Genomic DNA, 12,825 nt, shown 5'->3' with positions numbered 1-12,825 from the left:
CCTGCCTGTGAGAACCCCCTGGCTTTGGGGAGAACCTTGGGACCCCTTCTAGTTTATTTAGTTCACTGCACTGTTGCAGGAAGGTTCTAAATTCCCCAGGGCTTCTGCGTAGTCAGAGGCAGGCTGAGAGGAGCGCGCTGCCTGGCTGTGCAGCAGGTGCAGGTGAGGCCAAGCTGCGCGGCTGCCCTTCCCTTCCACTCACAACCCTGTTGCTTTACGCGGCTGCCTGAGCTGGGGACTGTCCACACGAGCCTCAGTTTCCTCATCTTCCACATGGAGGTGATAGAAGGGGTGCGAAGGACCGTTCTGGGAGAGCCGGGCACGAGGTAGGCACGCTGCCCATCTCAGCGGCTTCTGCTTGTCAGCCCTGGGGAGGCAGCACCAATGCCCCGTCCTAGAATTCCTTGTCACTCTGCTACTCAGGGTCTGACTGTGACTTTGGGCAGTCGTCACCTTGTTGTTGGGCCTCTCATGCAAGGCCAGAGACTGGAAGAGATGAAGAGTTTCTTTCCGGGGACACAGGAGTGACTCTAGGGCATCCGGGGGGCCTTTACAATTTTCAGAACAGGGGCACCTGGGGGGCTCAGTCGGTTAAGCGTCCAACTTCGGCTCAGGTCATGATCTCGCGGCTCGTGAGTTCGAGCCCCATCTTGGGCTCTATGCTGTCATCACAGAGCCCCTCTTGGATCCTCTGTCCCCCTTTCTCTCTCTCCGCCCCTCCCCTGCTTGTGCGCTCACTCTCTCTCTCAAAAATCTTCCAGATTTCATCACATGTCTAGAAGAGCCTTTCCACATCTACAAAATGGTTAAGTAAACAGCTCACAGGCTGATCCAGCCACAGAGTTGTGAACTTGATTTTAATTTAAACTTGATTGAATTGCTTGCCAGGAAGTTGTTCGGCAGATTTTACGTGCAAATCTTAATCTTTGTCTTTTCTTGAAAAACAAGAAGACGGGACAACTTGTCCCTTGCATACAGTCAGAGCACCTGTCCCCTTTAGCCAGGTGGATGCCCTCTGCTTGTCCACGACTGTCTGTGTGACCAGAGCAGGGTCTCCTCGGACACTGGAGTTTTCCGGCTCTGGACTGGATGAGCCGGGTTCTCTCTCCCTCCCTGATTCCATTCTAGGAGGGTTGTTGATAAGCGGAAGTGGTTTCAGAGGGGGAGAAACCAGGATTCCTGGGAACAGAAGCCACGGCTCGTGTGGAAGGGCGATTGCCACTGTTAGAAAGGTCATCCAGTGCGGGGTGGCCATGGTGGCCTGCAGGAATGTCCTGTACAAGACATAGTTGATCTTCTCTCTTGGTCCTAGTGAGGGAAGTTTGCTGGATGCTGGATTCCAGCCCAGGAGGGAGAGCTGTGCAGAGACAGAGGGAGCCATTCGGCGGGGGTGGGGGGGTGGGGGTCCCCCAGTACTGTAGGTGTTTAAACAAAGGTTGGATGGCCATTTCACATGGCTGGTGGAGGGTTGGGCTGGACCTTAGACGCTTGGGCCTGGTGTATATTCAGTCTTTTCCCAGCCTGAGATCTTACACTTCCTGAGTGTTTCCTCTCTGTCCTCAAAATTCCGCTAGTCCTCTCCTGCCTCCTCTCTCCCTTCAGTCCTGCTGCTGCTGATGATGAAGGCTGACCCAGCTTGTGTGGTCACTGAGGGCCGGAACTGTGAACTCTGTGTGTCATTCATGTCTCGGTTTTATAAACAGAGAGAGAAAGGACCTGTGATTGACTTACCTGAGGCCAGGTGGAGAGAAGACAAGGCGTCAGGACTCAGAGCCACTTCTGGGGCATCAGAGCCCCTTGTCACTTCTACAAAGACCTGTTTCCACATGCTGGGAAAATGTGCCCTCAAAAGGGCCCATCCTTACTGATGCAGGCCCACAAGAGGAGCCAGAAAATGAGCCCAAGGTGATTTTTTAGGGTGGGAAAGGTCCCTGGGAATTTGTAGCCAATCCACTACTGAGGAATTGAATACATGCCAGGTTGCCTGACACAAATAACTAGAAGATCAAGGAAGGACAAGATCTGGTGAGAAGGGGGGAATTGGGATCCCCGCCCCCATTTTACAGATGAGGAAACAGAGTCCAGGAAAACAGGAGTGGCTTCCCTGCTTTGTATTTCGAGAAGTGGGTCTCAAACACAGGTCTCCTGGGGTCCCAGCACACAGAGGGGTTGACCCTTTGGTCTTCCTGCCCAGGGTTCGGCATTGTGCAGCTGTGGGTGTGCACACGTGTGTGTGTGTACATGCATGCAGGTGTGGGACAGGGTTGGTACCATTTTGTATTGCTTCTTGAAATTCCTTCAAGTGGATGAGCTAACCATCCCCCCTTGCTACGGCCGTGGGCATCTTTGTGCACGTGGCTTCCTCCACGTGGCCAGGACATGCTCAGATCATTCCCAAGGACTAGGGTTTCTGGGCCAAAGCATGTGGGTGTTTCAGTGTTTTCGGGAGATATCAGGACTGAGCATTCGCGAGAGGCTGAATACCAGGTAATGTCACAGCACAGAATAAAGGAGGTATTGGTAGAGACCCAGGGGATATGTGGAGGGTGGGCCTCCCAGCGCTGTGCTCGCGAAGACGCCGGGATCATTCTGTGACAAAGCCATCTGACGGCTGAGCTCCATCCTACTGCCCACTACGGAGGCCGAGTGCCGCAGCCAGTAAACTCCCGGTCCCTGGAAGCTTGTTCCTTCTAGTTAATTCTGGCTGTGTTCTGGTGGATGTGAGAGTATCATTTAATTTTTTTTCAGTTTGGTTCATAGTAAAATACAGGGGAAAGAAGGGATTTACACCATCTTTTGGCTGGAACTAACTAAAGGGAGAAGTCTCTGCTCTAACTACATACTGGCTTATCCCGGACACGGGAACTGGCCTTGACCGCCTGCTTCGCCAAGTTGCTGGGGGGCAGTCTGCTCCTGAGTCCAAAAAAACAAGAAAGAGCCAAGTGGCCTAAACAGCAAAACAAAGTGTCACTTAAAAATTAAACAACTGTTATCTTGTTTGTGATTATGGATTCAGAGCGACTGCACAGGGCTTTGCCAGATAATCACCCCTTCTAAGGGCGCTCTCATCTGAACACTGTGCACTGAGCATCAGAGCCACCTCGCCCGACCTCCTTATCTGCTGACTGCATCCCACGTCTCTGGCCACCTTCCCTTGGCCCCCCTCCCTGGACAGCGGAATCGCTGCTTCCCACGGCAGCCTGAAACGCATCGTGGAGTATCTGGTTAAAAAGTCTTCCTTTTATTGAAATGGAAGCTCTCCCTACCACTTCCGTCTGTCAGTCCCTACTGTGTGTTTTTGGAGCTACTTGGCATAACTTAGATCCCATTTCCTGTGACATTTTTTTTTGAGCTGTGTAAAAACAAAACAAAGTGCCCCCTGAGCCTATCTGAGATTGAGTGCCAGTTGGCCCCAGGCTGGGGGCTCGGCATTCTGACTTCCATCATTTACTCCTGTGAATTGGCTGTGCTCTTACCCCTTGTACAGATGGACAAACTGAGGCTTAGGACTGTCTCGCAGTTAGTAAGCTGCAGTAGAATTGGGATTCAAACCCACATCTTGGCACACAGCTCATGCCCTTAACCAAAATTCCAGACTGAGTGTCTAAGGTAAATGTATGGAATTCATCCAAAGAGGCAGATATACCATTTGGAAGCTCTTTTTACTTAAAAAAAAAAAAAATGTTTTCTCATTAGGATGGTTTCAATTATAAAAGTAATAAAAGCATATTGTTACAAGTGAGGCAATATTGGCAAACCCCTGCACCCTGCCTTAACCAATAGTAACATTGTGGCAAATATCCTTTTATAACATTGTATCCAAACATATACATGAATCAAGACCCGGTGTTTGAACAATTCAGGAGCAGTAACAATGAATTCTAAAACGTGTTTCTGTAGCACAATGTCTGGCTCATAGGAAGTACTCCATTAATAATTGAAAGGTTGAATTGTATTTTGTTTTGCTTGGTCTAATGCTTGCTGGGAGCCCACGGGGCAGTGGTGCAGGGGTTCCATTTGCTTTCAGCAAAAGTGATGGACAGAATGAGGCCCTGGGTGGATTGCTTCCAGGTCTCTGGAGAAACACCTAATGGCAAGCCAACTTTTTTCCTTTGCTCCCAAGCTGCTGTGAGCAAGTAACCTTGGGCTCTCCGTGCCTGTTGGATTCTTTGGTCCACCCTGACCGCAGCAGCCCAACTCCTCGTCGTCCACCGCTATAGCCCACGATGGGCTTGTCTGTTTCTACCGCCAGGCAAGGAGTTCCTTGAGATCATGGGTTCCGCTTTATTTTTCTATGAACTACCAGTGTCTACACAATGCTGGGCATAGTAGGAGCTCAACAAAATCTTTGTGGAACAGAGTAATTTCAAAATGGTGTTAATCAAGTGCGTGGCGTGTGGTAGGTATTGGATCAATCACAATTTAAGTCACAGTTTGCTGAGTGAATGAAATATCGGAGTTGGAAAAGTCAGAGGGATACTGCCGCCATCTGGCACAGTGCCTTACACAGGTGTACCCAACAGCTGGGGCTCAGGGCGAGCTCTGTCCGACGACCAGGCAGGTCTGGCAGCTGTGCATTGTTGAGGCCCGCACTGAGCCCAGGGACCGGCCTGTGTTGGTGGGAGTAGGTCTGGCTCATGTGTGAATTTGGCCCTCCTATTTGCTATCTGCGTGGTTTGCAGCACCATTTAGAACATCTCTGTGCAGGAGCCCAGAGAAGGAGCCCAGAGAGCATAATGAGTGTCGGCCCAGGGCCCAGGGATCTATAGTGGGTGAGCAGGGCTGACGTCCTTAGCTGCTGGTAGGTCAACTTCCTACCTTTACAAGGTCATAGTGGCCCCAGGACTCCTGTCCAGCCACTAGCTTGTTCTTAGACCAAGGAAGAAAGTGCCGGAACCCCTTGATCACCTCCTCCCTAAAGTGATTCGGCAGCTGTGTACTGCGAATGTAAATATAGATGTCTGGGATTCCTTGTGTCTTAGCTTGGCCAGTTCACACTAGCTCTTCCCACAGGGGTCCGCCCAGTTACTGTTCGTCCCGCTCTGAATGCTAGGCGTGCTTAGGGGCTGAAGGGCGAATACAACACGGCCCTGATGCCAGGCTGCTCCGTGTGCTAAGGGTGACGGTTCGGGGTGCTCTGTGCTGGGAAGGACAGAAGAACGCTTCCCCCCAACAATCGACCGCTTACCACGCACCAAATACTCCTACAACGCACACACTGGCACTGAGGGTTTATGTACCCCCAGCCCCGCCCTGGGGAGCTTCAGCAAGCCTGGAGCTATTCGGCGATCACTTTATGTACGAGGAGACACCCAGAGAGGTTCCGTGACCAGCCCAAGGACAAGGGACCAGATAAGAGCAGAAGCCTCTGCTGCAGGTTACTCTACACTACTCCTCACTACTCCTCTCTCTGGTCTCCTCTGTGTCAGAGTGTGACTTACCAGGGCCGGGGTTTGATATAAGGCTCCCAGGATGGGTAACAGCGACGCTGAGTCTTAAGGAAAGAGGAGAATTCGCCATGCTCTTTCTCACTGATGTGCTCCTCCTCCGGGCCGTGCCCTACGTGCACGGTCCCAGAGGCAGAAACTCTGCCTTGTGGGTCTCCATGTCGGGGACTCTGGCGGGGCCTTGGGCGGGCGGGGGATACAGTGCTTGTGGCACAAGTGAGCCTTCGTGCCGGTGAGTGGTGGGGGCGGTGTGGAGATGCATGACTGCGTGGATGGGGGGCACGTGGGCAGCTTCGATGAAACAATGAACGAGGAGGCCAACACACGGAGGGGAAAAGGGGTGAGTGAGTGGGTGAGTCCTCATTGCCAAGTTTCCATCAGCCATGCCTGATTGGTCTTCCAGGTGGGAAGGAAAGAGGGCGGGTTCGCGGTGGCCCTTGGCTCCAACACAGCTTCTCCAGAGGCTTCTCTTCCGTCCGCCCTGCTGCAGGCTCCCGTCAGCGAACGCTCCGACGACGTGTCCACAGCCCGGCTTTGCCAGGCACAGCCAAGCACAGAGGCAGGGAAGGCAGCTCCTCCCACAGGTCCCTGGAAGGAGAGGCGTTCTGGGGCTTCCGCTCAGCTCTGTCCTGGGGTCTCAGCGCCGTGATGCCAAAGCCGCAGGGCTCCTTTAGGAACCGAGCTGGAGATCCCAGTACCATGTCAGCTCAGAGACCTCTGGCATGTTGGGGTGTTTGTGAATCAGTTCCCTGGAAAGATAAGTGACCCTGAAGATTCCTGGGGCCACCCCGTGCATCCCTGGCCTTCCTCCCATGCTCGTGCCTGCAGAATGACAGCGACTGGTGGGGGTCTGTGGCAGTACCTTGGGCAAAGAGAAGCACTCTTAGCGAGTAGGCAAAGGGTAACTCCTGTGTGAATCCACAGGCTTCAGTAGAAGGCTCAGGATTATTAAAAAAAAATTTTAAAAACATAAAAGAGATCTCCCCATTACTAATGAGGTGAAGTACAGAGTTAAATGTAGTTTACACATTCGATCTGTGGATTGGTTTGTTTCTGTTGCATTGATACATGGAGGGCCTGCCGTGTGCCTGTCAGCATTCCAGGCAGGGAGGAAGAGAGACCAGAGACATGATCCCTAAGTCTGAGGAGCCCGGTGGAAAGCACAGACCAATAAGCAGGTCAACTTTTATTTTATTTTATTTTATTTTATTTTATTTTATTTTATTTTATTTTATTTTATATTTTATTATATTTTATTTATTTTATTTTATTTTATTTTAAGATTTTTTTTATTTTTAAGTAGTCACTGTATCCAGTGTGGGGCTTAAACTCACAACCCTGAGATTGAGTCCCATGCTCTACTGACTGAGCCAGCCAGGTGGCCTCTAAGTAGGTCACTTTTAAAAAAATCGTTATTTATCTTGGGAAGGGGGGAATGGCAGAAGGAGAGAGAGAGAGAGAGAGAATCCCGAGTAGGCTCCATACTCAGTGCAGAGCCTGATGGGAGGCTCATTCTCATGACAGTGAGATCATAACCTGAGCCGATACCAAGAGTCAGATGCTCAACTGACTGAGCCACCCAGGTGTCCCTAGTAGGTCAATTTTAATACCACTTGTGGGGTGCTAAAATTCAGGGGTTTGTGGGAGCCTAGAAAAGATAGTGACACACTTCCTGCCTGGGAAATCAGGGAAGGCTTCCTGGAGGAGGAAGCATATAAGCTGGGCTTTGAAGCATGAGTAGGAGTCTGCCTGGCAAGGAAAAGACATCATCTGAGGCAATGTCAGAGAGTTAGGAAAAGAAAATTCTGGTGTGTACAAGGAAGAGAGAGACGTCCTTGAGGTTGGAGGGTAAGCTTCATGAGGTTGGGTGTGGGGGCCGTGAACCTGGAAAAGGAGGTTGGAGCCAATTTGAAAAGGGTCATGAAGAGAAGACTTTGTGCTGGGAAATGATAGGAATGGACCACTCTCATCCGATGATACCTGTGCTGAGGGTGAGCACACCCTCTGCAAACTCAAGAGTTTAACATGGGAATTTATAGTCTGGTCCAGGTGTAAGGGTCTCCTCAGAAGGGACACTGTCCTCAGAGCTTGGGGGGACTGTGTGCCCTTGGGCAGAGTGGGGATCAGAGATGACAGGGTCTCCACAAGTGGGGGCTCCCAACAGCCCTCTTGCTGGAGCCCACCTGGGGGAGACCATGCCCCCCTGATCCCCACTTGGCAGCCGCCCTTTCCCTCTGCTTCAGAGGGCAGCAGAGTGGGGGGCTGGAGCAGACATTGGGGTGGACCCCTCTCAGACCGAGGTCTCGAGCCAGATGCTGTGGTTCTGCAGAGACAACCACTGGCATGGAGTAAATGCTGGAAAGGGTTCTCTGATGAGGATAACTTCCTTTAGTGGAGTGCTGGCAGCTTTTGTTGTTGTTGTTGTTTTGGTTTTGGTGTTTGTTCTTATGGCCACCATTTTCATTTTAGGGTGCTGAGCTGGGGACTCGAATGGCTCCGCTCAGCTGGGGGGTGAGGTTACAGGCGGGCTGGGAGACAGGAGCTCAGAGCACGTGGCTAGGGAGTGGTGGACCCGGGGGCAGAGCACAGTTGCTCTGGCCCCACGGTCCACAGCTCTCCCAGGCACCCAACTGTCTCCCATCCCCAGGGCTTCACGACTGTCCCCCAGGAAGAGGGGAGCCTGCTGGGGACGCCACCTCCAGAATCAGTGTGGGTGCCTTGCACTATTTATACCCATTGCTTCATCAGACCAGACGCTGCTCAAAATAAGTTAAACAGAAATATCTTTCTGTGTCCTCAGGACCCTGTAATCCGAGACTGTGTCTTGTGAAATGACCCGAGACGGTGTATTCAGAGGGGAAAAAAGGAAACAAAAGAAACTTAAAAATGGGGAACAGTTCAGTCCTGAGGATGTGGAAGACGTAAAAACAGGGTCGTGACAGCTCTAAGATGCTGGATGAACTAATGGAGCGTGAAAGAGCATCTCCTCCGGCTGAAGGGAGGGCGGTCCCCTGTCTGTGCTGCCCTGTTGGCCCAGAAGGGACGCTGGGTGAGGGATCTGGATGGACTTTGGAAGTCAGCCCCGGAGGGGAGGCTCAACTGGGTAATTCTCGGAAAGCGGTCTAAACTGGGTGGAGAATCAGAGCTGAAAGGAGGAGAAGAAGAGGCAAGATGCGGAGGGAGGACGACGGTTAAGGAACCGGGGAGGCTGCGTGTGGGAGGCTGACTGGGTTCGGGCAAGCGGGGGCCGCACCTGCTGGCCTGGTTAAGCACACGCACCTGCTCTGTGCTTTGCGAGGGAAGGAGCCTCGGCGCGGATGGGCTGGAGTTTGAGAAGTGAGGTGGGGAAGCGTTTGCTTCAGACATCACAGCTGTGGTGCCTCTGGACTCTGGACAACACTGGGGTAGGTGGCCAGGTGACGGGCGTCGTCTCCTTCCCCTTGGTGTATGGCTTCGTTCTCCATCAGGATCCCCCGGGTCACGGCAAATGGCCTCCAGCATCTCTGTACTTTGCGCTTGCCTTAGGAACGTACCCCTCTCCGGACACGCCAGCAGAGCTCCCAGAGATGGCCCCGCTTGATTACATGTTTGACCCCTGTCGCATTCCAGCACCCAGGGTGCCGATGGGAAGCCTATGCTGGTCTGGTTTGCTGCCTCCCCACTGGCCAGGCACGTGGGGTTCCCCCACGTGGACCACATCAACAGAGGGTAGGAGGGCAGTTTCTGCAAAAGCGGGAGGTGAATTCTGCTACCAGAGGAAGGGAGTCTAGGAGGGAAAGCAGTGGTGGGGCCAGGCAGGAGACAATCCCTGGGGTGCAGGGGCTCAGGGGACAGACGGGAGTGGTCCCAGGGTGCCCGATTATATGGCCCTTCTCTCCCAGCTCCCCTAAAACTTTGTTTTCTTAAAGTTTATTTACTTTTATTGGGGCCAGGGGGTGAGGGGAGAGAGAGGGAGAGAGAACAAGTGGGGGAGGGGCAGAGAGAAGGAGAAAGCGAGAGAATCCCAAGCAGGCTCCACACTGTCAGCACAGAGCCCGATGCAGGGCCCAAAGCTACTAATCGTGAGATCATGACCTGGGCCAAAATCACGAGTCAGACACTTAACCGACTAAGCCACTCAGGCACCCGTCCCCTAAAATCCTTTAGGTTCGGCATCTTTGTGGAACTGAAAATACGATTCAAAGTCAATGAGCATTTCCCTGTGTGTAATTTTAAGCACAAAACTCAAAGCACTGGGCTTCAGGGGCCCCTGTCTGCCCTGGACCGACCTTCCCGCTTACCTCTTGGTTTCCTTCCAGAGGCAGCCGGTAACCCCTGGATTGGGTGGCCCAGAATGGGAATCCAGCCTCTGCCATTAATACCCACAGGGCCTTGAGCAATGTCGTGGGCTGGGGATTCCAGTCTGTGAAACGGGACAGTAACTGAGCACATGAGGCTATTGGGGGCTTCCGTGGGACTGAGTAGATGGATGTCCATGCTGTGCACCTGCTGTGTGAGTGGTGCTCAGACACTTACTGGACCTCACGTTCGGATCCCTTCTCTCTGGGAGTGTCCACCAACCTTGAGGGGGTTGGAGGGGGGCAGCGTGTTTCCTGTTTACCTGCCAGACCTGTCAGGCAGATGCAGGAGGTGATTAATAGTAATAATGTGGGGCCCCGGGGTGGCTCATTCAGTTGAGCGTCTGACTTCAGCTCAGGTCATGCTCTCAAATTTGTGAGTTCGAGCCCCGCGTCGGGCTCTGTGCCGACAGCTCAGAGCCTGGAGCCTGCTTCGGATTCTGTGTCTCCCTCTCTTTCTGCCCCTCCGTTGCTCACACTTTGTCTCTCTCTCTCTCTCTCTCTCTCTCTCTCTCTCTCAAAAATAAATTAAAAAAAAAACTTCAGAAAATTAAAAAAAAATAGTACTAATGCTAAAGAAGCCATCTTTGGGCAACTGAAACTTGCTGGTATGTGGGAACGACACCGGTTTCTGTTCCCCATCTTTGCTCTCAGCTGTGCCTAATCAAAGTCCCTTTCTTTTTTAAATTTTTTCAATGTTTGCTTATTTTTGTGAGAGAGAGACAGAGACAGAGCGTGAGCAGGGGAGGGGCAGAGAGAGACAGAGGGAGACACAGAATCCGAAGCAGGCTCCAGGCTCCGAGCTGTCGGCACAGAGCCCGACGTGGGGCTCGAACCCACGAATCGCGAGATCATGACCTGAGCCGAAGTTGGACACTTAACCGACTGAGCCACGCAGCTGCCCACCCCCTCACTGGGTTCTTGGGAGCAGGTGCAGATGATGAGGTGGGGGGCAGGTGTTTGAGGGCTGGGACCACTTCCCAGGCCGTTAGTTTCGGAGTCCAGGAACTGATGGAGGCCTTTTACCCCTCCCTGCACCCCTCTTTCTGGATGTCTGGCTCCTTCCCATTATTCAGATCTCTGTTCAGTGTCCCCACCTCAGAGACTGTCCTTTCACAAAGAGTAAAAAATGTCCTACCCAAGTCATCTATCCCTTGACCCCACTGTGTTCAAATCAGTTATTCTCTGAAACCCTATTGGTACTTGTTTCCTGGGTTAGTTTTCTCCTCTTTTCCTGGAAAGCAGGATCCAGGGAGGCAGGGATATTGCTCTGACCCAATGATTAAAACAATGCCTGGCACGTAGCCGGGACTCGGGAAGTACTTGCTGAGTTAGTGAATCGACGGCCGCGGACCGTGCAGGAGAGTGAAGCAGCGGGCTCCGGCCTCTGGGTGAGGATTGCCTTCCACGCCCTTCGGGGACCAGTTTAAGAAATATTTATTGTTCAAAGAATAGACAGAGCTTGAGTTTCATTCACAGATTTTAGCAACTGGGAGAGAAACCACTGGCATCTCGCCTCTTGTTAGGGGGAACAAAATAACAGATAGGAAATCTCTGCGGATTCCACAGCATAAAGAAGGAAACCACGTCCCTCCTCCAATTCTGTCTCCTTCAGTCAGAGGGATCCTGTGCTTTGGCAGGGTGGGGTTGAGCGGGTTCCATTTACATCTTGGGATGCCTGACTGAGGAGGACACATGACTGGACACATGTTCTTGCCCAATGGCAGGACAAGTCTCCTGCGGGCTGGGTCCCTTCCTTGTCTCCTCTCCCACGAGGCACCTGGTCACACGCTGCTGTTCTCTGGAGGACGGGGACCGGTCCCCTCTCTGGTCCAGTGACACAGACACTGAATCTAGGAGCACAGTGGCCCGGGATTTAACCCCAGTTCTGTCACCTCCTGGCCGTGTGATCCGCGGCACAGTCCTTAACTCTCCTGAACTTGAGACCCCCTTGCCGGCTTGTTAGGATGACCTAAAACAATGCAAGTGAAACCACCAGCATGGTGCTGACTCAGTCTACCTCTTGTCTCATTGTGCCTTTGTATGGTTGCCCGTCATTACCACAAACACAGTTGGCTCAGCTGCCATTCTGTAGGGTTTTTTTTAAATTAAAAAATTTCTTTAATGTTTAGTTTTGAGAGAGAGAGAGAGAGAGAGAGAGAGCGAGAGCGAGCAGGGGAAGGGCAGAGAGAGGGAGACACAGAATCCAAAGCAGGCTCCAGGCTCTGAGCTGTCAGCACAGAGCCTGATGTGGGGCTTGAACTCATGAACCACAAGATCATGACCTGAGCCGAAGTTGGATGCTTTTCACTGACTGAGCCACTCAGGTATCCCTAAAATTTTTTTAATGTTTATTTACTTTTCCAGAATGTCACAGAGTTGGAGTCATACCGTGTGTAGCCTTTGCAGATGGGTTTCTTTCACTTCCTGACATGCATTTAGGGTCCCTCCGTGTGTTTTCATGCCTTGAGAGCTCGTTTCTTTTTAGCGCCAAATAGTATTCCATTGTCTGCGCCACAGTTTACTTACCTGTTCACCTGCTGAAGGGCATCTTGAGGGATTCCAAGCTTTGACAGTGGTGAATGCGGCTGCTGTAAACATCCACGTGCAGGTTCTCGCGTGGACAGAAGTTTTCAGCTCCTTTGGGTAAATGCCAGCGAGCCTGATTGCTGGATCAGCTGGGAAGAGCTCGTTCGGTTTGTGAGAAACCCCTGAACTATTTACCAAGGTGACTGCGCCGTTCTGCGTCCCCAGGAGCCGTGAGTGTGCGCGTCCCTGTTCCCGAGCGCGCACCCCTGTTGCTCAGCCTCCCCGACAGGTGCTGTCCGTGCGCATGCTCCGGCCACGCCCAGAGGTGTGTGCCGGGATCTCGTATTTTACAGTTTTCTCACGCTGCGCGACGTGGAGCTTCTTTCCGTGTGGTTACTTGCCGTCTGTGCATCTTCTTTGGTGAAGGGCCTGGTAAGAACAGCGTCCCATTTGTTAAAATAATTTTTAACTTTATTTTAGAGAGAGAGAAAGAGCGCAAGTGAGGGAGGGGC

The 12,825-nt window shown here is 52.2% G+C and overlaps 1 protein-coding gene across 5 annotated transcripts in view; it reads left to right on the top strand.

Annotated features, from left to right (window-relative positions):
- Positions 1-12,825, top strand: part of COL22A1 (collagen type XXII alpha 1 chain) — a 259,317-nt gene that overhangs the window by 1,284 nt on the left and 245,208 nt on the right. The window contains exon 1 of one of the 5 annotated variants that reach the window (XM_042923633.1): positions 12,505-12,745. The exons of the other annotated variants lie outside the window; for them this stretch is intronic. The gene's annotated coding sequence lies outside the window, so the exon portion shown is untranslated. Of the gene's footprint in view, positions 1-12,504; positions 12,746-12,825 lie in introns of those variants that run through there. 5 annotated transcript variants of the gene reach the window in all.

Source organism: Panthera leo, chromosome F2 (assembly GCF_018350215.1).
Source record: "Panthera leo isolate Ple1 chromosome F2, P.leo_Ple1_pat1.1, whole genome shotgun sequence".
Classification (NCBI taxonomy): domain Eukaryota; kingdom Metazoa; phylum Chordata; class Mammalia; order Carnivora; family Felidae; genus Panthera; species Panthera leo.
This window is presented reverse-complemented; position numbering and strand designations above follow the sequence as displayed.